The sequence below is a fragment of the Hemicordylus capensis genome, chromosome 2, assembly GCF_027244095.1.
Source record: "Hemicordylus capensis ecotype Gifberg chromosome 2, rHemCap1.1.pri, whole genome shotgun sequence".
Taxonomy (NCBI): Eukaryota; Metazoa; Chordata; class Lepidosauria; order Squamata; family Cordylidae; genus Hemicordylus; species Hemicordylus capensis.
Genome location: NC_069658.1, coordinates 130,053,908 through 130,078,099, shown reverse-complemented (window position 1 = coordinate 130,078,099; position 24,192 = coordinate 130,053,908). Strand labels below are relative to the sequence as shown.

Here is a 24,192-nt window from a genome sequence, read left to right as displayed (position 1 = left end):
CCTTAACCATTGCTCTGATCCAGAGGTTTCAGTGCATACATGGAGCTTTTTCTGTACTGGGGTGTGCAGAATGTTCACTGGTTTCACAGAAACTCTTTAGCTTCCCTTGAAAATTTCCTTGGGAGGAATTCATTTTGAATTAAAAAAACAACAACATTCTGGTGCCATCCCTAGTTGTGTGTGTGTGTGTGTGTGGTGTGTGTGATTATCTTCAGTGATTGGAATGGGAATGGGGTCCTATCCCCACTGTATTGAGTGTTCCCCAACTTTGAAAAAGTTAGTGGGTTTTTTTTTTAAGTCTTATGGTACATAATGGAAACTCTGCGCTGCATGAAAAGGCTAGTCCTTATCATTATTCAGAAATATTATTAAAACCTGAGTAATCATGCAGCACACCATGTAGAATGGGCTGATCATTCTTTCCAGGAAAGGAGCATTGATAACACATGACCTGCTCTATGCATCCAAAAGAATGAGGTGGGAATCAAGTGGTAGAGGACTGAGGATGCAAAATGGACTGCACTACAAGTCTGCAAGTAGGGGACCACTTTTTTGAATACTTCTATATATAAAAACTCCCTTAATGTAACAAAAAAACCTAGCACAACAGAGGTTGGTTTGGGCCCTCCCAAGTTTGCTAGTTTTTTTATTTGCAGGAAATGTTTTATCTGTGGAAAACATTAAAAAGACTATCAGCTTGAGATTCTGCCACCTCATTTTTGAGGTGGCAGAATCTGGCCTATGACCTGATTTAAATATGACACCAGGCGAGCAAGAAGAACTTAGCCATGATATGCAGTGCTTGTCTGATAGCTTAGGGGTGCAAACTTGCATGGCATGTAACAGCTGAAGGATGTTGGGCATGAGGAAAAGTTTATGGATATGTTCTTCCTGCCTACCCAGCATCACATTTAAATTAAGCCAAGGTAGTTCATCCCAAGGGAAGGAGCAAGTAGCAAAGTTGTCAAAAAGGAAGATTCCGGATTGGTAAATATGGGGCAGTGTGTAAAAAGCCCTTTAAGAGTGTGACATAAGCAGAGTGCAAACATTCTTCTCTACATTAGGGGTGTGCTTAGAACCGGTTTGGCCAGTTTGGTTCTGGGTCCGGCCATCGAACTGGGCTGAACCAGTTTGGGGGGATATACTTGTAAAGGGGAATTCGGTGAGGATTCCTCTTTATAAGTACAGGGGGGTGGGGGCCCTTCGGGAGGTATGGGGCAGCCGGGTGAGGGAGGCGAGAGATGTAAAATGCTGCTTATTTTGCTGGTGTGGCTGCCAGTACCACCAGTTGCCCTTCCGGCGGCCCCAAGTGTGCGCCCCTCTTCTTTTACCAAGCTGCCAGCTTGGTGGTGGCTCAGTTCTGGCCTCTGCGCATGCGTGGAGACCAGAACTGAGCCACCGGTGGGCCAGAAGCTTGGTCAAAGGAGAGGGGAACGCGCTTGGGGCCACAAGAAGGGTGAGTGGTGGCACTGGCAGCCACAACAGCAGGGTAAGCCGTGCTTTGCACCCCTCGCCGCCCCCGCTTGGCCACCCCTGTTCATGCAGAACCATTTCGCCCAAACCAGGCCTGGTTGGGTCTGCGATTGAACCTACGAATCAGCCCCGGCTTAAGGCAAACCAGTTCTGGACAAACTGTTCGTGCACACCCCTGCTCTAAATGCGGAGAGGGCAGGCGTGTGGCCACCATTGAGCAGGGGGATACAGACATCCCATGACCACTGCAGCCCCGAGCACTTCCAGTGGCCACTAGAGGCTTCCCCCCACTTTCCTCCATGCCTTCAGGAGGCCACCAGATTTGCTTGTCCATCCCTATGCAAGCACGCTGTACACCAAGTACAGCAAGCAGATGGGCATCTCGCCTGTCTTGCTGCTGGTGACCAAGCCCCCTTGCATATAACATCATATGCAGGTTGTATGGCCGGCACACACTCATGCACACACACATTAGCACAGGCAGGGGGTCCACCAGTCGAGCTCCCTATGCCCCTGGGAGAGGGAGAGGGATAGCTCTGGCCCTTCCATTCAAGTGGTCACCATTCATTAGTGATTGTGATTAGTGATGCAAAGTAGCATTCATCACTACTTTTCATGCAGCCTGGTAGGGCTGGGAAAGACTGAAACCCTGGAGAGATGCTGCCAGTCAGTGTAGACAACACTGACCTAGATGGACCTGTGGTCATTTATAAGGCAGCTTTTTATGTTCTTAACAAGTGGTGCACAAGTGGCTTATGTGTGTAAAAGGAAACTATGGCTTGTTGTGCATTCCTTGTACAGCTCCCCTCCTCATGTCAGTATGATTCCCCTCTCCATGTATACAATGTATATCAGCATAAGAGTATAACTAAGGGAAGAAAGAAAGGCATTTGATTCTCAGTACACTGCATATTTCATTTGATATAATGTCCAGTGTTGTGTTGCTATTGACTTTGTATGTGTAGACTCTAGTTGTATAGCAAACTAGGGAATTTTTAATTTTTTAAAAAAAGCAAAAAGGGTTATTTCCTGCAAAGGAAAGAAAAGAAATGGCAGACAGAAACAAAGCAAAAGCTGTCTCAGAAATGCAGTGTGAGTTCGGTTTCATGAGCTACTTTATGCACAGTAAATAATGCCAGTTAAATCATAGTAATTAAATGGTATAGTATGGCTGCCTAGGACTCTGTGAATACTAATATTTCAAGAGTTTAATAAGGCTGCAGGCCATCCTTATGGGACTGAAGCGTTCTAGAATACCTGATTTACAATAAAAGTTCTTTATGTTGGCCATACAACATCTTAAAATGAACACTTCAACTCTAAGTACACTACAAACTTGTATTGGTCTTAGAACAGTGGATCGAAGCCAATGGCGATGTGAAAATAGCTGGTTCCTTTTGCTCTGTTCAGTGGGAACTATTTTTGCTCATTTGTTTGGGTTTTTAAACCTTAAAAAAAATCGTTTTGGGGCTGCTTATGCTGTTTTATGTTTGGACTCTCTAAGAAGTGGAGTTATTTAGTTTTGGTCCCCCACCCTGTGCGCTTAAACTTTGCTATTCCATTTGTGATCTGCTTCCTGGAGGAGTTATGCTCTTTATCAGCTGGAGCACCATTGATCAGTTGGCTGGCTGACTGACTGCTTAGTTTTTGTTTCTCCTTGGGTACTCTGGTTTTTACTAAAGGACAACAGATTGTTTTCTTTCGAAAACTCTGGAGCTGATCTTAGAATTGTTTTAACTTTCATGGCTTCTTCCAAAGACTCCTGGCAATTGTAGTTGGGTGAATGGTTGAAAAGCCTTCGAGATCCCAGCTCCTTTCAAATGAGGCTGATTTCTGCTGAGTCAGGGCATTGGTCCATTTATCTCAGTATTGTCTACACAGATTGGCAGCAGCTCTCTGAGGGGCTTTCCCAGAGACTGCCTAGGGACTTCAGGGATTAACCCCGGGACTTCCTGCATTAAGTATGTGCTCTTCCACTGAGCTCCAACCTCTCCCTACGCTTGCCAAGTTCCATGAGAAAAGGGAATAACTGATAATGCCAGTTTAAGTGTGTGCTGTGGATATGCTCTCAGTATTTTCCAGAAGTGAATGAGACAGTCACTGCTCTGTTGGGACATTGTATTTCCTTTTTGAAAATAGCTGCTTTTTGCAGAGTTTGAATTGGGCTAAAAATAAGGAAGAGTTTGATAATTTAAAACCCTTCACATCTTCCACAATGTCTGCATTCTTAATAACATTTTTAAAAGCACATTTATATCTAGGATAATAAATGGGATTGCCTGTTATTCAGGACAATGAACATTCTTTTCTCTGTCTGAGCAGTTCTTAATAAGTTTATGAACTTTTGGAACTGATGGGAATGCTGAAAACTGGTATTCTTATGTAAGACAAGGATGGTTCAGTATTTTTCCTTTGTATGTGTTGCTTTTTACCAGAGGCGTGCACAAATAGTTTTTTGTTATTCAATTCGACCTTGAATTGAATTGCAAAAATCCCAAATCGAATAGGAAATTCACGTAAAATCCACAAATCACACATAGGGAACAATGGGGAATGCAAATTACCTCCATTGTTCCCTATGGGTAGATTCTAGGGACACCAAAGTGGGTTTGGTAGTAGGGCATGATGGGTGCTACATACCACCCAACCCACAAACGAAACAGGCAAGTAGGAGATTTTTAATTTTTTAAAAAAACTTTGCCAAACACCCACATAGAATCCTATAGGGGTTTAGATTTTAATTTTTTTTAATTGCCCACTTGCTTGTTTCTTTTGAGGGTTGCGTAGTAGGTAGCATGTCTGGCCTTTAGCAACCAGGAGGTCCCTCCAGCTGGGTAGCTGGTCAGCAGTGAGCACTTTGCCTCTCATCCTTGGGTCACATAGGCAGGGCAAAACACGATCTGCCGATTTCCCCAAGGGTGTCCTGAGCCACTCCACCACTCCAGCCCTCAAACTGCCAAGGCAATTGCTTTCTCAGTGGTCAGCATAGTCTGGAGCTCAGTCATCTTCTTCTCAAGAAGAGAGGCGGGAAAGCCCGGGTCAGGTTTGCTGTCTCAGCACACAAACTGTTTGTGGCAACAATCAGGGGAGGATTCCCCTCCCCCAATTCTATATCAGCCACCACAGGTGGCTGCGCTGTGGGGCCAGGCTCCTCCAGACAGGAGACCCTGCGTACCACATCAGTGGCCAGGATGACTTGGGGAATAGGCCTCTCTCGCCGTTACCCACCACGGCCAGCAGCATCACCCCTCCCTCTGCCACCATTCTACTCTCGGCTCTGCTTCACACCCTCCCAGACATCTTGGGGCTTTAAAAATTATTATTAAGCCCCAACTCTGATGGGGGGGGAAAGCACCTTTAAGGGGGCGTTGGGTTGGGGGTGGTCTGTTTATGTTTTGTGTGCCACACATAGTATTTTCTATAACACTGTGGTGCACATAGAGAAGCTAGAAAAATTAAGTCCCCACCAATAAAGAAATAGGCTTTATTGGAGGGGGACTGTTTTTGGAGGGGACAAAGGAACAGTAGGGCAGGTCTAAGAGAAGGGAAGGCAAAGAAGGGCAGGGGATTACTGTGGCCTCTCTCTAACCCACCTCTCCTGTCCTACAGTTCTGCCACCTAATCCCTCCCTTCTCCAAACTAGCGAGCTCTATTAAGTCTAACCTGTTACCTGACTGAGGGGACGGGGGGGGGGAGCACCTGTCTGGCTTCTTCAGCTGTGGGCTTCCAGGGACATCTTTGACTGGAGTCTGCCAGGTGTTGGTCTCGGAGGCCCTATTGAGTTGAGCAGACACTGGGACTCAACAGCTGGCAGGAGGGGAGGTGGCTCCCACCCACCCAAAAGAATCACAACAAAAAAGAACCCGGGGGGAAAGGGAGACAATCAGAGAGAGCCTGGGAAGACTGGGAATCATACAGAAGCCACAGCACATCAGCCTGCAAATATATCTCTATCTCTATCTATATCATCCATCTCAATCAGTCCAGCAGCAGCAAAGAAGAGGTGCAGCTTGGGACTACAAGAGGGGAAACACCCCCAGCCCAGCACCCCAGTTATTATAGCCACTAGGGGTAGCTACTGCAAGCAATAACCTTGTAGGGGAAAACAATCCAAAAACAATAAAGCTTGTGTGGGGGTGGGGCACAGAATGAAAACAATTCCAAGCAGCACCCAATTAAGCCACTGGGGCTGCTGGTCCTATTTTAAAATAATTAGAGTGGCTGGGGGGCGGGGACAGCACAAACTCCACTGGGTTTGGCTACAAGCAAGTATGATAATAAAATATTCCAAGCAGCACCCAGTTAAGCCATTGCTGCTGCTCGCACAATTACAATTAAAAAAAACAACAGAAGGAAAAAAAAGTAAAGCAGTTGTTGGCACTTCAATTAGAAGGTAGAGAGAGTGGGGGCGGGGGGGGGGGGAGCAAGCACTATCTGTCTCTCTCTCCACTCACTGTTGGGCAAGGTGAGCAGGCCGGCCCAGACTACAGTCTCTGCTCTCCTCTCAGTGCTGCTGCAGTCTCTCTCTATCTCTGATCCTTCTCTCCTGTCCTGGGGCACAAAAGCAATGACCCTCTCTGCCTCAAAGTAGTCCCTTAAATGCATTTTTAAAACCCCTCCTTTGGCCTCCCCTCCTGCTCCCTCTCTGGCCAACAGGGGCACAGTTGCCCATCCCAACACTTGATTTGAAATACAAGAAGCCAACCAAGAAGCAAGGAGATCTCAAGCTAATCGGCCAGTGCTGAAAACAAATCAGCAATTGAAAAACTCGGAGACAAAATGGCATCTGCAACACAAATCACACACATCTATTTTCAAAGAATTGTGAGTGATTCGATTCATGGTCGAATCAGCCTCTTCATTTAAGGAGCTATTTGATTTTCAATAGCAGGCAAATTGAATTGCACATCCCTACTTTTTACCTGAATATTGTTTTGTATCCCCTGAGTTGTTGGAAGTTCCAGGAGCAACCATTTACTGGGTCAGTTCTCTTTTAGGAGAGGTTTAGGGAGGTTTATAACAATTGTGAGATCTTTATTTGCAAATATTCAAGTTGAATGTGGAGGAGCAGCCAAGCATCCCGGCAATGCAAGTTTTTAAAGCAATATTGGTTTCCCCAAAGACACATAGGGCAGGTTTACACATAACACCACAAGTGTAGAAGAGCCACCAGTTCCTGCCGAGCATGTGCTCCCACTTTTGTTTCTGTTTCTGTGCCATCAGAATCCAGAAAAGTTAGGTCGAGAATGTCCGTGACCCACCTCAGTCCAACATTTGCCCAACGTTTGCAATTTGAAGTTGGCTTTCCTCCTGTTGGAAAAAAGAAAGCAGATGTCAGCCATAGAAAACCCCAGAAGTGCCAACAATAAGATAAGAGAACGTGTGCTACGGTAAGTGCATTGAACATAATGTCTGAATAACTGTACATCTGTATGGACATACACAGCCTGCAGATTATATATACATTGAATATAATGTGTGAATAGGGCTAGAGTGCTGAGAGGAAGCAGGACTAAAGTAGGCAGTGGCCTGAGAAGCAGGAACCTGAACAAATAGTGGTGAAGATCCAGATTTTATAAAAAGAACTACAGAGAATGTAGGACTGTAGCTGTGCACTGTAGCTGGTGTGAAGGACATAAGCAAGCAGGGGGAGGGGTGTGATGGGGGTGGGATAGGGACTTTGGAAGAGAAACAGGGGCATCGGTCTCAAATCTTGACCCTGCCAGTTGTGGTTTCTCCTGTTACTGTTGCATTGTGGATTGGCAACTCTAAGGGGTGTTGGCGGGGGGAGGGAGGATAGCTGGAAGTTAATTTCACATATTCATTTGAACTAACTAGCCAGCCCTTGGCGGCAGGCGTCTGCTACAATTCCAGTGTTGAGCTGAGTCTAGTCAATGAAACAAAATTCCAGGCACATCTCTCCGTTTTGCCTGAAAATATCTTGGTAGAAAATCTGCAATCCTCTCTAACAGCTATTGGAGCACTCTTAAGAAATCTTTATTGTTGAAACACATTTTCTGGTTGGCTTCCTGTATTATATATTTTTCTGACCTCTGGTTTGAGCATTGCACTTGCTTCTAAGTAGATTCTGCTGGTGATAAGTTGCTAAGCAACTAGTCCCATATGATCTATTGTCATTTCAATAAATGACCCAGGCAGATAAAGGGAAGTTTTGAAATCTAATGGGCTGGAAAAGAAAAAAGTAAACAAACTGCCCCACTAATACCAGTAGCTCAATAATGCATTTTATCTAAAAATAATTTCCCGAAACTACAGGACTATTTTGAAAGGGTCCTCTGCAGAACTTAATAGAGCAGGACAGATGCAAACCTAGTTTAAATGAGTCTGCCCCTGACACTTTTAACAACCCACATAATGTACAGTTGGTTCCAATCTATAGGCATTAGACCTCCTTACCGGGACATACGATCAGTCATGCCGTTTTAATTCTCCCCAAAGAAGTCCCCGTTCAGATGTTATAAAAGTGCCAACGTGACATCAGATTTCCCCTGTATGCAAGCTCAGTAGAGTAGGGGTTCTCCAACTTGGCTCCCTAGATGATGATGGACTAAAACTCCCATCATCTGCAGCTACACTGGCCTCAGCCTTTGCCATTGTGATGGAGGATGATGGGACTTGTAGTCCAACATCATCAGGGGACCCAAGTTGGAGAACCCCTGCAGTAGCAAACTGAGGTATCCTTTTCCAAATCTTATGCTGCTGCATTGGAGCTTCAGTTGCATGATTGCTGCCATCTATTTTGCATACATGAATAATTAAGTGAAAACCATGCACTATTAAATATATTTTCATTTTGTCAACTAATCTGGGCAGTGTGGCAAATTAGTGTGCAGTAATTTCCTTTCCTTCTGACTCAGGCCAGATTAACGATTAATCTCCTTTACCAGTCTAAACTGGTTTACAGCTTTTTCCTCAGTTACCTAGCTCACGAGGGACTCTTATCAGCTGACTCATTCACCTGAGAGCTCTGAGAAGCTGCTTGGCTGTTAAAAACCTTTAACTTTCCAAAACCCAGAAAGAAACCCAGAATATTTTGGTAGGTTACTGCTGCCACCAGGTCACTTTTTAAAAAGCTTTTCCTAATGGGGATTGGGTGACCAAAAAACCCTATCTCACTTGGTTTCCCCTTGCTAACCGGCAAGAATAAAACCAATTGTTCTCCCAGGCATCTGCTTGCAAGTGGAATTAATTGTTGATTTGGCCAAGCTCTCATTTGAGACACGTTTTGCACTAGGGAAATTCCCCTCCTGCCCCCTCCGCCCCCTTCTCCTTCTGGATCAATAGCCAATCCTTGGAGGCTTGTAAAAAGTAAAGAACAGAAAAAAGACTTATTAGAATTACTAGAAATTTGTTCCATCCGAGGCGTTAAGCTTTTTAGATACACTTACAAATGTTTAACTTGGTTACAGAAATGCTTCAATATGCTTTGCTGGCTCTAAGGCGGCACACTTTGAATTCTTAGTTACTCATCTGCAAAGAACAGATATTTAGGATAATGCAAAGCACACACACAAAGAAATATAAATTCCTGATGCAAAGTCTGACTAAACACTCATTTCCTATGCTAAATTCCTGAAGCCAATTCCCTGGCTTCCTGTCCTTGAACTCACCAAACACCTGGTGAGAATCAAGCATCCTGGAATCCTGTCTTACAAGGATCTATAGTTATCCTGCTGCAGCAGACTCCATTGCAGCATGTCCTCCATGCTTCCAGTACAGACTTCCCCCTTCTTCTTCCCAGAATTCCCCCTGCAGCTCCCTCCCACCTGGTTGACTGATTGGTTGAGCCTGAAGTTCACCAGTCTGTCAGTCAAGACAAGGTTTCACTTCCTGTTAACTCTTTAGAGTGTGGGGAGACTGGTCACTACAGCCAGTAACAAAGTTTAAAATTAATATGCTACTGATTTATTGACAGTAGACTATAAAGCATCCTTGTGCAAGGAATCAAGTTATCTTTGATTATTCTATTTTAAGTATTACATACTTTTCTTTTTTCCTGTGGATACTGAAAGAAATGAGACATATATAGTCATTTCTAACTTAAGTCCCATTAATATCAAGAGGACTTAGTCATGACTAATTTAGTCCTATACTTATTAAAAGATCTTATATCTTGAACTTTCTGTCCCAACCCCATAACAGGATTTGCTTTGCAGCTGTTTGCTTTGCAGAATTTGCTTTGCACAGGATACCAATTCTAACACTAGTTTCCCCCCCCCCTTTGCTGGATGATCACACAATTCTAGGGACTGTACACCAGTTTCCTGGAAAGACAAATTAGTAACATGGGAAAGGGGTTTATTTTAAAGCTAATTGAGTTGCATAAGTACACAGATGACACACAGACTTGAAACAAGTACCCTGAACTAGGCATGTGCATTTTGATTCGGCAACAAAACATTTTGTGTCCGAAAATGGCTATTTAGGACATTTCATACACCTCCCGAAAATCAAAATTGCAATGACAAAATTTTTGTTCCCGAACCGAAATGACCCTGCTTCGGAACTGAAAGTTTTGTTCTTTGGAAAACGTTCCATACCTCCAATTAGCGAGTGAGTGAAGTCTTTCTCCTCAGTCTCCATTGAGTCCTGGACTCCTGAACTCCTGATGTGACTTCTGCTTGAATTTCCCGCCTTTCAGGCCTGCAGATTGGCAGGCGAAGGCAGGGCTGGATATGTAGCAGAGCCGCAGTTTCCAGAGCGGAAGGGACTAGGGAGCTTGCTGAGAGCTCCTTTCTTTGGGCGGGCGATGAGGCAGTGGCAGCGGGCACGGCCGCGGTGGGGAGGCAGTGGAGGAGGCAAATGGCTGGGTGAGGAGGCAGCAGCAGAGGCAGGCTCTGGCAGAGGAGGCAACAGGTGAGCGGGTGAGTGAAAATGTCAGGGAGGGAGGGAGCCCGGTGGGGAGAGAAAGCACTGTCAGGGGGCAGGGAGGGAAAGCTGCCGGTGGCAGGAGGAGGACGGGGACCTCTGTAATGATGGGGAAAACTGGTGTGGAATGGAGGTGGTAGAGGAATTAAGCATTACCTGCTGGCCTGATTTTGGTCTTCTGGGTAGGTAGGAAAATGGGGAATGGCCTGGGGTGGAAGTGGGGGGGGGACAGGCGATTTGGTTTCGGAATCTGTTAAAATCGGCTCTGAAAGCAAAAATGGGGCATTTCAGGAGGGTTTAATTCAGACCCTCGCCAAATTAGGGGGGGTTTGGATTTGGCCGAAAACAAAATGTAAAAAAACCAAAATGCACACCCCTATCCTGAACACAATCATAAATTGCCTTGAGGGCAATATTCTGGTTTATGTTTTTGGAATGTGCCTTGCTTTTTTCTCTTTTCCAGTTTTCATTTCAACACCAGTAATCGTATGCACGGTACCAACATTTTATCATCCAGGTGACCACAACAATAATTTGTAGTCATTTTCAAAGAGATGTGTTATGAAGAGCTATTTGTTTATTTTCTATACCAGTGAGATAACTACTTTTAGTAGTTACATGCTACAAAATGGAACTGCCTGTTCTTCATCAAGTTGTCTTGACATGAGAGAGAGCAGAGGCATAGCAAGGTTGGAGTGGGCCAAGAGACAAGATTTTAAAATGGCACCCCCCGTCACTGAAGCTCATCTCATGAAGTAAAGAAATCTTAAATGAGGCTGAATAGTGGTAACAAAAAGCATAGTAAAATTTATAGGTAGATAGATAGACAGATAGACAAAACCTATGTGCCACAATAGAACATCATCCTAAATTATTTTTTTAAAGGTTTTGTAAATTGTGGACGATGCAAGGCATTTAATGGTACTAGAGAAAGACATGCTGTTCTGGTAGCTCCAGGTCTTAACACTCACATCAATTTCGGAGGATGAATACAACTGAAGGAAGCCCGGGCTGGTGCGCGGCTGGGGGAGTCAGTCATGTAACTTGCCTCTGGGCCCCTCCCAAGGCAGTGGGTCCCCAGACAACTGTCTCCCCTTGCCCTATTATAGTTACGCCCCTGAGAGAGAGTCTGAATCCATGTTTAAGAAAGTCTTCTTTTGAGGAAGAAATTCAGTCCATAAATAAGCCCAGATCAGGGACAGCTCTACCAAGAGGCAAGGTGAGGTGTTTCCCCTCAGGCAGCAGATTACTGGGGAACCAGAGAGATGGCAAGATGCCCTTCTGCCCGTTGTTTTTTTTAAAAGGGGGGCAATAAGGAGAGGAGGTGCACAGAAGGAGGGGCAGTGTTCCCTCTAACAGGGATTCCCAGATGTTGTTGACTACAACTCCCATAATCCCCAAGCAAAAGCTGTTGCAGATGGGGATTCTGGGAGTTCTAGGAATCCCAGTTAGAGGGAACACTGGGTGGGGGGAGCATCTGAAACTTTTCAGATGCACAAATGCCATGAGCCAACACTGGCCCAGATAACTCAGAAAAGCAATCTGTACCATATGGTACTTAATACACGGGAATAAGGGTGCCAATCAACCAAGTATCTCAGTGGTTTGACTAGTTAGATTCTACTAGGCTCTGCCAATGTCTTCATCTGTAAGATGGTCTTACCTGACCTTTCCTTCGACCCATCAAATTTTGGCAAGGGCTACCCATTATGCTATAGGTCCCGATCTGCTCTAGCATGAGGCAGCAGATTTTCTCTTAGCTCCACCTAGGCGTTTTCCAGACTATGAGATTTGTAATGCATAAAGTGTTGCAAGGTAAAGGTAAAGTGTGCCATCAAGTTGGTATCAACTCCTGGCGCTCACAGAGCCCTGTGGATGTCTTTTGTAGAATACAGGAGGGGTTTACCATTGCCATCTCCTGGGCAGTATGAGATGATGCCTTTCAGCATCTTCCTATATCATTGCTGCCCGATATAGTACCAGTGGGGATTCAAACTGGCAACCTTCTGCTTGTTAGTCAAGCATGAGGCAGCAGTTACAAACTGCGAGCACAGCGATTCTCAGGCAGTATTATATGCAACGTGACAAGGTTTTGCCTGTGACTGCAGTGGTTTTTCTAGGCAGGGAGGGTCCATATTCCACTTTTGGAACGCATTCACTTGCCCCGCCTCCTCCTCCTCAATTTCAAGCCTCCTCAACTTTGGGGTTGCCGAGGGAATGGGGGATCGCTGACGTGAGTGAAATATTTTTTTTAAAAAAATTCTTGGTGCACTTGCACAAATCCACCAGCAGGGAGAAGCACCATTCCAAAACAATGCCTTTCACATTGCAGGCTTGCACAAGCAGATATAGAGATAGAGATAGAGATAGAGATAGAGATAGAGATAGAGATAGAGATAGAGATAGAGATAGAGATAGAGATAGAGATGGAGATATAATCCAGAGGTGGAGAAGGAGGGAGGCAGTGGAGGGGAGTGCTCCTCTAGTGAGGGCAAGCAATTTGAAGGTTGGGGAGGAGCATGCTGCCCGGAGGAGGTCTGGTTTCTGTGCCCCCACCCCCTCCCCGCACGATCAAGGCGGCAGCTCCTCTGAGACTGACAGTCACGGGATTTCCCTTACCTAGGCTGTCACCGCCGCCACGGCTTCCTCTCCCTGTCAGTGCTGGGCTGGTGGAGGGGCTCCAGAAAAGCAGCAACAGGGGAGTTGGGACTGCAAAAGGGAGTCCTCTGGAATGAAAGGAAAAATTATTTCATGGACAGATTTGAGAGGGGCTGTAAAATCAACCAGTCCTCACACTGCTGTTGCAGTTGGGATGGCATGGAAGTAAACCATTTACTTCAATGGGCTTCCTCTTCAGAAAAGTGCCAGGGAATGTGGTTTTGGCAGGGAAGGGGGTGGAAGGGAGCCACCACCCCCACCGTAAGTGGCACCCATCCCCCTCCCCCCACAAAATAACAACAACAACAACAACAACAACAACCCCCCAGTGAGGCACTACCTTGGCGTGGTTGTGGGGCTTGTGTGCTCTGAGGAAGGTGAGAGCGATGCCAGAGGTCCAACCATACTGGACAGGTCTCACCAGAGGAGCCAGACAAAGAGTGCCTCTCCCATCAACAATATGGTGAGACGTAACTTTAATAAATCTATACCGGATCGGTCGTCACCCAGGTCAACAAGGACTGCGCCAGATGCTATAGTCCCTGGACATCTGGTGGCAAGTGGGCAACAGGACTCAGGATCTTCAGTTGAGCAACCAGGGCTGGAGACAGCAAAGTTACTGGAAGAAACGTCGCTTAACCGAAAAAAATATACAAAAATTGCCAACAAGGAAATAATGATCTGCTATTACAAGTCTAGTCCAACTAGAAGAGGTTATTTAAAAAGAATGTACCAAATTTGGAAAGAGAAGCATCCAGACACAGAAATAACAGAACAAAGGCTAGCAGACCAGAAAAGATTCATAATAAGAAATAAAGTATTCACAGGAGTAGAGCTGGAAGAACTGCAAAGAGCAACACAGGCTCAAGATATGGAAGAAGAATTACCACCAACTGAAGAAGTTGCTCAGGCGCAGGTGGAGGAGGTGTTGGAAATCGAGGATGCCACTGTTGCTGAATTGTTTCAAAATCAAAACCAGGCAACCTCCCATTTGCCTTCACCTCAAAAACCCAAATGCCGTTTAACAGAAAAGCAACAAGAACTAAAGCAAAAAATAACTGAGCACATGAACCAAACAACCACCAGGGTTCGACTTCCTGCTCTAAAAACAGTTGCCAAAAAACAACTTGCACAGGCATTAAAAGATGTCAATGCTGCACTTGCAGAAATAACAACCAATAATTTGCAAGAAATAAACCAACTAATGTACAGTGCAGCAACAATAACAACACAAGAGCTCGGATATAAGATCAGTGGACCTGTCAAAAAAGAAAGCAGTACATCACCTAAATGGAAGAGTAGATTAGAAAATAAAATCTCCAGGCTTAGATCAGATGCTAGTAAATTGAAAGATATGAAAGACAAGAAGCTGAAGAATGAAAACACCAAACAGTATCTGATCCAAAAATACCACCTAGATTCAAGGAAAATTAGAGAAGTCCTGGAAATAATAAAGAAGCAAATAAAAGCAGTGTCAAAGAAGATTAGCAGGTATGAAGCCAGAACTACACAACACAGGCAGAATCTTCAATTCCAGTCGAATCAGAGACGTTTCTACCAAAGCATAGAAGGAGAAACTGCAAGAAACCTAGAAACACCAAATAAAGAAGAAACAGTGCAATTCTGGGGGAAATTATGGGACAATCCAATAGATTATAATAAAAAAGCAGGCTGGATGAAAGAGGTCAAAAATGTAACCAACAAATGCAAGATCTAATAATAACACCAGAATTAATAAGTGAAAGAGCAAAGAAAATTAAAAATTGGACTGCGCCAGGTGACGATGAACTGCATGGCTTTTGGCTTAAACACCTAACAAGCCTTCATAAACAACTATCAAAATAGTTCGATCACATTATGAAAGGCGGTGATATTGAACAATGGCTAACAACTGGGAAAACTAATCTCATCATGAAAGACCCAGCAAAAGGTGCAGTTCCAAGTAATTATAGACCGATAACCTGCCTGCCAACCATGTTCAAATTATTAACTGGAATAATAGCAGATGAAGTGATGCAACACTTATTAACTAACAAACAGCTTCCAGTTGAACAGAAAGGAAATTGCCCAAACACCAGAGGCACAAAAGACCAGCTGCTGATTGACAAAATGATTTTAGAAAACTGCAAGAGAAGAAAAACAAATCTAAGTGTTGCATGGATTGACTACAAGAAAGCCTTTGATTCATTGCCTCACACATGGATACTGAAATGTTTAGAAACAAGTGGTGTCAGCAAAAACATTCAGATATTTATAAAAAAAAGCAATGAGCATGTGGAGTACACAGTTAACAATCAATGGCGAGGCACTTGGACAGGTTAGCATTAGAAGAGGCATTTTCCAAGGGGACTCACTATCCCCTCTGTTGTTTGTAATTGCCATGACCCCACTTTCACAAATACTAAACAAAACAGGCCTCGGATACCAAACATCTAAAACATCAAGTAAAATCAACCATCTGATGTACATGGACGATCTGAAGTTGTATGGAAAGTCCCAGTCAGAAATTGAATCACTGCTAAACACTGTCCGTATATTCAGTAGCGATATAGCAATGGAGTTTGGACTAGACAAGTGTGCTACATTAATAATGGAAAATAACAAAAACAGAAGGAATTGAACTGCCCAATGGAAGCAAGATCAAGAACCTGGAAGAGAAAGAACCTTACAAATACTTGGGCATTCTCCAGGCTGATAACATCGCACACACTGAAGTTAAAAGAAAAATGGGAAGTGAATACATCAGGAGAGTTAGAAAAATCCTCAAGTCCAAACTTAATGGCAGGAACACCATACAAGCCATAAACACCTGGGCTATACCTGTTATCAGATACACTGCAGGAATAATAGACTGGACCCAGGCAGAACGAGAGACGCTAGATCGTAAGAACAGGAAAATCATGACCATCAATCATGCTCTGCACCCCCGCAGTGATGTCGATAGGCTATACCTCCCTCGCAGCTCAGGTGGAAGAGGAATGCTGCAAGTCCATCAAACAGTAGAGGAGGAGAAAAGAGGCCTTGAAGAATATATCAAGGACAGTGAAGAAGATGCACTTCAAATGGTCAATAACGAGAAACTATTCAACACCAATGAAACAAAGCAGGCCTACAAGAAAGAACAAGTCAAGAACCAAGCAGAAAGATGGAGAAATAAGCCCCTGCATGGTCAATATTTGCACAATATAAGTGGAAAATCAGACATCACCAAGACCTGGCAATGGCTTAAGAATGGCAACTTGAAGAAAGAAACAGAGGGTTTCATACTGGCTGCACAAGAACAGGCACTAAGAACAAATGCAATAAGAGCAAAAGTAGAAAAATCCACAACAAACAGCAAGTGCCACCTTTGTAAAGAAGCAGATGAAACAGTGGACCACCTGATCAGCTGTTGTAAGAAGATCGCACAGACTGACTACAAACAAAGGCATGACAAGGTAGCAGGAATGATACACTGGAACATCTGCAAAAAATACAAGCTACCTGTAGCCAAACATTGGTGGGACCATAAAATTGAAAAAGTTGAAGAAAATGAAGATGTAAAAATATTATGGGACTTCCGACTACAAACAGACAAACATCTGCCACACAATACACCAGATATAACTGTAGTCAAGAAGAAAGAAAAACAAGTCAAAATAATCGACATAGCAATACCAGGGGATAGCAGAATAGAAGAAAAAGAAATAGAAAAAATCACCAAATACAAAGATCTACAAATGGAAATTGAAAGGCTGTGGCAGAAAAAGACCCAAATAATCCCAGTGGTAATTGGCGCCCTGGGTGCAGTTCCAAAAGACCTTGAAGAGCACCTCAGCACCATAGGGGCCACAGAAATCACCATCAGCCAATTACAAAAAGCAGCTTTACTGGGAACAGCCTATATTCTGCGACGATATCTATAACAATTGACAATAAAATTCAGCCATCCCAGGTCCTTGGGAAGGACTCGATGTCTGGATAAAACAAACCAGTCAATAGCACCTGTCTGACTGTGTAAACAAGAAATAATAAAAAATTATTATTAAAATAACTGTCCATACTGGAACATGCTGAAAACGTAAATAACGTGACAAGCCTCCCTACAACAGAAAAGTACAGCTACTTTCCTGCAACACTGTTATCACATTGCAGGGCAATAACGAAACTATAAAATCCAAAACAGGGCATGGGAAATACGAACCGTACCCTGCTGACAATGCAATGACATTGATGTCATAACATGGGCAAAATGGAGAGGCACTTAGTGAACACCTTAAGAAATGTTACAGTGCGTAATCTGGAAAACACCCTAGGGATGTTTACAACAATTCTTCCCATCTGAATTTCTCTGCAGATCAGGGGTTCATACTAGGGATGTGCATGGAACTGTCTGGCCTGGTTCGGTTCGAGGTTTTTTTTTTTTTTAAAGGCCTTGCAGAGGCCTTTTGTGCTTGTGTGGTGGCCACCATTTTGGCCGCAGTGCCATTTTTAGCAAGGCCAAAAAATGGAAATAAAAGTCCCAAGGGGTGCGTTTTGAAGGCCAGCAGTGGGAGAAGCAACCTCCATGCACCCCGCCACTGCCTTGATGATCATTTTAAAGGTAATATATATATTTTTAAGTATTTCAAATTCGCAAATCCCCCTGAACCATAGGGGTGGTTTGGGTTCTTGGGGCTATTGAGCCAGATGGTGTTTGGTCCAGGGGTTGAACCATCGAACTCCTGAACCAAAACCACGAACCTCGAATCCCCAAACCTGTCTAAACATCCCTAGTTTCGACTACTACTATTACTACTACTACTTATATACTGTTTTTCAACAAAAAAGTTCGCAAAGCTGTTTACATTGAAAAAAAATAATAATATGATAGTTCCATGTCCCCAAAGGGCTCACAATCTAAAAAGAAACAGAAGGCAGACACCAGCAACAGCTACTGGAGGAATACTATGCTGGGGCTGAATATTCTGGGGTTCTGAATGATAGGATCTTGTTTTTGGAGTGCTGTATTTTTCAATGCATTTTTCTCCATTCAGGTTACCATGCAGATAAGTGCATCTGTGCATTGATTAATCACAGTGCAAAAGGAAATCTTGATGTGACTGCATACTGCAGTGAGTTTGCTTTTTTTACTTTTTATTTTTAAATTAAATTTATTTAACACACTCACACACGGCTTGTGTCCTGTAAGAGCAACACTGACATGTAAGAGCCTCCATTAAGTGGTGCCAGCAAGGAGGTCCAGGAGACCTTCTTGGACAAAAATGGTCTTGGACCATTTGACAGGGCAGCAGCATACCATGGAAGACAGCAGTGCCCAGGTGTCAGGGAGGTGGAGTCGGGAGGAAAAGACCAGTGAGATTTGTCACATTTGAGTGACCTCTCACAAGAGCCCTAAAGTGCTGTCTATTCAGAGAGCTCGTTAGCTCAGAACAAGTTAATGCTGAAGAAGTTACAGAGGGGTCTGGAGAAGGATGCCATGAGCTCCCAGAGAGGAGTCCAGGAGTTGAAGTGAAACTGGAGGAAAGGGGAAAGGGTGTGATCCCTCTCCTCTCCATTTTGACACACTTGAGGGGAGTATAAGTAGAACTGGATAGCCTGGAGGACAAATGGGAGTAAGGCTGAAACACCCACAATGTACAAACTGATATCTCCAGTAAGTTGTGCATGCAATAATTAAGAGACTAGAAGATGGAACATAAGCTCACCCTTACCTACCTGTGTAGATAGACCTCACTTTCTAACCCCCTAGACAATATTTGTCATCTGTAATTTTAAATCAAAAGCTGGTGACCCTACAAAGGAATGCAGGGGGTGGGTGGGGTGGGAATCAGAATCTGTAGCTAATCTTAGCAGAAGAAATAATTCTTTTTGTTCTCAATTATGTATCTGACTTCAAGCCTAAAGTGAATGAAGCTCCTTATCATCTCATGTTCTCCAAATGTGTTAAGTTTTTCAACTCCCTGGATTTCTAAAAAAAAAAAAAAAGATATTCATTACGGATTACAAAAAGCTCTGATGTGCGCCCTCAGTATAATTAAATTATTTCCCCAGAATTAACTTTTGCAAGGGGGAAGATGGAATTCATATTCCAATTTAATGATTGATAAGTGAAGGAGCTCCTTGTGGGACAATCGCTGCAGAGTTGAGAGCTCATTTAGCCATAATGAATCAAAGTCACAAGAAAGGTATGCCATGCTAGGAGATTCAATTTATGAGCAAGAGCCTTGGGAGGGACAGGTAGGCCTTGGGGAACGCTACATTCAAAGGCTCCAACTTCCTAAGCTCAGCATAGACTTCCAGACAAAATTGTTACATGTATCATAGTCCTCCTTTTTACCTGCCATTTAGCATGCAATTTCCAAAAGAAGAGGTGGCTAAAAGAACTCAATATTGAGTTCATGTTAGATCTGATGAGTTAATACTGACTTCAGTCAATGGCCCAGCTAGCTCATCTGCTCTGATTGGCTGCAGCTTTCTACGTCCTCAGCCAAAGGCCCTCCACAACTAACTGTTTGAACAGGAGAAGCCCACAATTATACTCTTATTTTTTCATGTGTACTCTGCTCTTCATTACCTTCATTGTACCCATGAGGGGAAAGAGTCAGGGGGTCAGGGCCCCCACACCGTATACCATGGTTTTGATCTGCATTGGGGTCCCCCCCCCCGCAGTGGCTATTTCTAAAGAAAAAATAAGCATGGGAGAAACTGACATGTTTTATTTACTGACATGATCTAGTTGTCAATCCCTGCTAACTTGGTAAAGAAGCACCTTTTAAAGTGGTGATTCTCTTTATTTAGCAGGGGGAGAGTAACTGGCCCTCTCCACCCCCCAGCACAGTACCTCCAGTGACTGTTGCTGGTGTCTATCTGATATTGCTTTTTAGATTGTGAGCCCTTTGGGAACAGGGATCCATCTTATTTATTTGTTATTTCTCTGTGTGAACCGCCCTGAGCCATTTTTGGCAGGGCGGTATAGAAATCGAAGAAATAAAATAAATAAAGAAATAGTTTGACCCCCCGGGGTTGCAATTAAAACTGTATGTTTTAAAGATAGCTTTGCTCTCTCTGCAACTAGCTGTGATAGCTGTATATTACCTCCAAGTTCAGAGGCAGCATGTCTCTGAATACCAGTTGCAGGGGGGCCATGGCGCGAAAGTCATCTATGGTTTGTAGGCTTTCCAGCAGGGGGCAGAACTACTAGTGTTCCAACGTGTCTGTAGAACATGGGCCTCCTGGAGTCTCACTTGCCTGCCCCCTCTCCCTGTTGGCTGGTTGTTCTTGCTGCCCTATTGGCCAGCTGACCACTTCTGCTGCTCCCACGGTTGCTCTTGTGGCTGTGGTGCTGCCGCCACCCACTACCACCATGTTAGCTGGCTGCCTAACCTTGCGGCTGCTCCTGCCACCTGTGCTTCCAGTTGTGCTTCTCACAGCTGCTGTTGCTCCTGTGCTATGCCACAGCCAGCACCTTGGGTGGCCACTGCCAGGACCTTCCTGCTTCCAGCTGGCCCCAGAAGAAGGAAGACCCCAGCTGCCCTGGGAGCCGGCTGGCATGACGGTCAGGAGGGTGGGAGTGACAGTGGTGGCGAGAGTGGCAGCAAGGCCCAGGTGTCAACTGCCAGCGGGGCTGGGAGTGGCAGTGTGGACTGCAGGTAAGTGGTGGTGGGGGCACCCACATTCAGGGACTGAACACGAGCCCTCTCTGCCCTTGCTACGCCACTGCTTTCCAGAGGCATCTGCTTGGTCACAGTGGATCAGGAAACAGGATGTTGGACTAGTCAGACCTTGGCCTGATCCAGCAGGGGGAGGAGAGACTGAATATGACTCCAAAGATGAAAACACTGACATTAGAGTTCTTAATCCAAATATTTGTCACAAGCCGACCCCCGCACAGAACATCTGTGCGCTCTTTGGGGCAGGCTACCTCTCCCCCCACCAGTCTCCAGTGGGGCCAAGTGCCGCCGCTGCCACAAGCGGGGCCGAGTGCTGCCGCCGCCGCCAGCGGGGCCGAGTGCTGCCGCCGCCAGCAGGCCCGCCGAGAGCCGCCTCCACCGCCAGTCAATTTTCTTAAATTGACTTTTGCATATGAGGGCCATGTAACTTATGAAACGGAGGCAAACTCTGTTTCCCACAGAGTGTAAACTGGACAAGAAAAGACTTTTCAGACCTTATTTCATTTGAAGGGGCAAGAGAGTGGGATTGTGCATGCTATCCCTAACTCCTGCGTCCCAGGCTCCAACTGTCAATTTGCAGGTTGGACTAGAACAGACAGGTATTAACTGTATGCAACTAAGGGCCTCTCTGTATAGTAGATCTGGGAAGCCAGGAAAGGGAGGGAATCCTGGAATCTCAGTCACACAGATTATTCTATGCATATACAGTGGTACACACGCAGTAGGTTCTATTCCTGCCTTCATATGAACACATAAAGATTCAGAGTGGGAACATTACACTGTGCACAATCCTGCACCTGATGACAGAAAACACCTGGATTTGTAGCCAATCAGGCAGGGAAAGCAGGGCTCTTTACAGTAACAAACAGGGGGTGGTTCAGTTTGACCCCAAATGGTCGAACCATAGTGGTTCAACAATGAACACATTCAATGTGAAACCTGTTTGCACACCACTACCCGTTGCTGCCCTCGTGAATAGACCTTTTAGCCAGGGTCTAAGGGCGTGAGTGCACCCTTAAGCCCAGCACTGAGGTCATGTGTATGGTAGGGCTGCATGCAACCCGAGCATAAACAGAATCAGGTGCCTAGAGCACCTGACTCCTGGGGCAATCCCCCAGTGTGGGGATCCCAGGAAATTCCTGGGAGGCCAGGAAAATGAGTTCTGGCCTCCAGAGGCGTAACTAGGGAAAACGGCACCCAGGGCAAGCACTGAAATTGCGCCCCCCCTCGCCGCCGCCCCCCCAGCATACATCTGACTGACACACATGTGTTTTTTCCTCATAACAACCCTGTGAAGTTGGCTTGAATCTCAAACAACAGAATTATGATGCAATGATGATACACACTACATTATACTTAGGTTTTTCCTCACAAGCAACAACCCTGTGGAGTTGGCTTGTATCTCAAACAACAGAATTATGATGCAATGATGATACACACCACATTATACTTAGGTTTCTCCTCACAAGCAACAACCCTGTGGAGTTGGCTTGTATCTCAAACAACAGAATTTTTATGATGCAATGATGAAACACACTACATTATACTTAGGTTTTTCCTCACAAGCAGCAACCCTGTGGAGTTGGCTTGTATCTCAAACAACAGAATTATGATGCAATGATTGATGATACACACCACATTATACTTAGGTTTTTCCTCACAAGCAAGAGACAATCTCCAAAGGTCCTGGCATATAACCCTCTCCCCCATTTTTCTTGCCAAACTTTGTGTCCTTAGCAGGATACCACAGGCACTTGTTAAAGCTAACACTGCAGGTTTTTCTGAGATGGAGCTGTTATAGGAGCACTTCAGCGTAAACTGAGATCACAAGGCAAGCTTTCACAGTGCAAAAACGAGCATGCCAGCAAGCAGAACTCATGGTAAAACTCGCTTGAAACACCTTGTAACAATGCACAGGCAGCTATGTTACACTGCTTGAGTCAACTCACACTGTTGTACTACCCAGGCTGTGGGAATTGACTCTCAGTTCCATATACATGCATGCATTTAAGATTGAGTGCCAAAGAATCTTTATGATTGTTTTTCTTTCTTTTGGGGTGGAGAGAGGAGCGTATAATGCAAACATTAACACCTGTTAGGCATCTGAGAACCATAGTTCTCAGATGCCTAGTGTTTGTCCTTGAGGGTGGGCCTCCGAGATAGGCTGGGGATTCTGCTGGTGTACCGACCACCCCGCTGCACTTCAGTCTCCCTACCTGAGCTGGCGGGGGTGGTCTCGGAGGTGGCCTTGGGTTCCTCCAGGCTTATTGTTTTGGGGGATTTCAATGTCCACGCTGAGGCCCCCCTAGTGGGTGCGGCTCAGGATTTCATGGCCTCCATGGCAACCATGGGCCTGTCTCAATTGGTATCGGGCCCTACCCACGTGGCGGGACACACTCTGGATCTGGTTTTTGCCGACCGGGAAATAAATGATCTGGAGGTGGGGGGATTTGAGACCACTCCCTTGTCATGGACAGATCATCACCTGGTAGGGTTTAGTTTGACTGCTCCGTCTGCCCTCTGCAGGGGTGGTGGGCCGATTAAGATGGTCCGCCCCCGGAGGCTTATGGATCCGCTTGGATTCCAGACGGCCCTCGGGGAGTTTCCAGTGTCCAGAGCTGGTGACCCTGTCGACGCCTTGGTTGATCTCTGGAATGGAGAGGTGGCCCGGGCTGTTGACACGGTTGCCCCCAAGCGCCCTCTCCGGCTTAGTGGAGCCCGTTCCGCTCCTTGGTTTTCCTCGGAGCTTAGGGCGATGAAGCAACTCGGACGACGGCTGGAGCGACGCTGGAGGAAGAGTCGTCACGAATCCGATCGAACACGGGCTAGAACCCATTTTAGGGACTACGCCGTGGCGGTGGGGGCGGCGAAGAAACGTTTTTTCTCCGCCTCCATTGCGTCTGCTCAGTGCAGGCAAACAGAGCTGTTTCGTGTGGTGAAAACATTGCTCCACACATCCCCCCGGACAATGGGGGAGGAGCCATCTACAGCTCTTTGTGATCGGTTTGCCTGTCGCTTTGCAGATAAAGTCGCTTGCATCCGTGCTGACCTGGACTCCAGAGTTTTGGCAGTTCCGGCAGACGTGCCTTTGGTACCATCTGGTCCCGTTGTGTTGGATTCTTTTCGGTTGGTGCAGCCTGAGGATGTGGACAAGATCCTGGGCAGTGTGCGGGCGACTTCGTGCGCTCTTGACCCTTGCCCTTCATGGCTAATAAAAGCTGCCAGGGAGGGGACAGGTAGATGGCTGGAGGTGATGGTTAATGCTTCATTAAGGGAGGGCAGGATGCCATCGTGCCTTAAGGAGGCGGTGGTAAGACCTTTATTTAAAAAGCCCTCCCTTGATCCCTCCAGCCTGGACAACTATAGACCTGTGTCTAACCTGCCCTTTTTGGGCAAGGTGATGGAGCGTGTGGTGGCGTCCCAGCTGCAGAGGGTCTTGGATGATACGGATTATCTGGACCCTTTTCAATCTGGCTTCCGCCCCGGGTATGGGACTGAGACTGCCTTGGTCGCTCTAGTG

At 45.4% G+C, this 24,192-nt stretch overlaps 1 long non-coding RNA gene across 1 annotated transcript; it reads right to left on the bottom strand.

Annotated features, from left to right (window-relative positions):
- Nucleotides 1-6,601: 6,601 nt before the first annotated feature.
- Nucleotides 6,602-13,067, bottom strand: LOC128343442 (uncharacterized). Its single transcript, XR_008315532.1, has 3 exons — nt 12,982-13,067; nt 8,883-8,964; nt 6,602-6,783 (listed from the first exon to the last, which is right to left on the bottom strand). It is a non-coding gene; the product is annotated as an uncharacterized LOC128343442 (long non-coding RNA).
- Between the last annotated feature and the right edge of the window lie 11,125 nt (nt 13,068-24,192).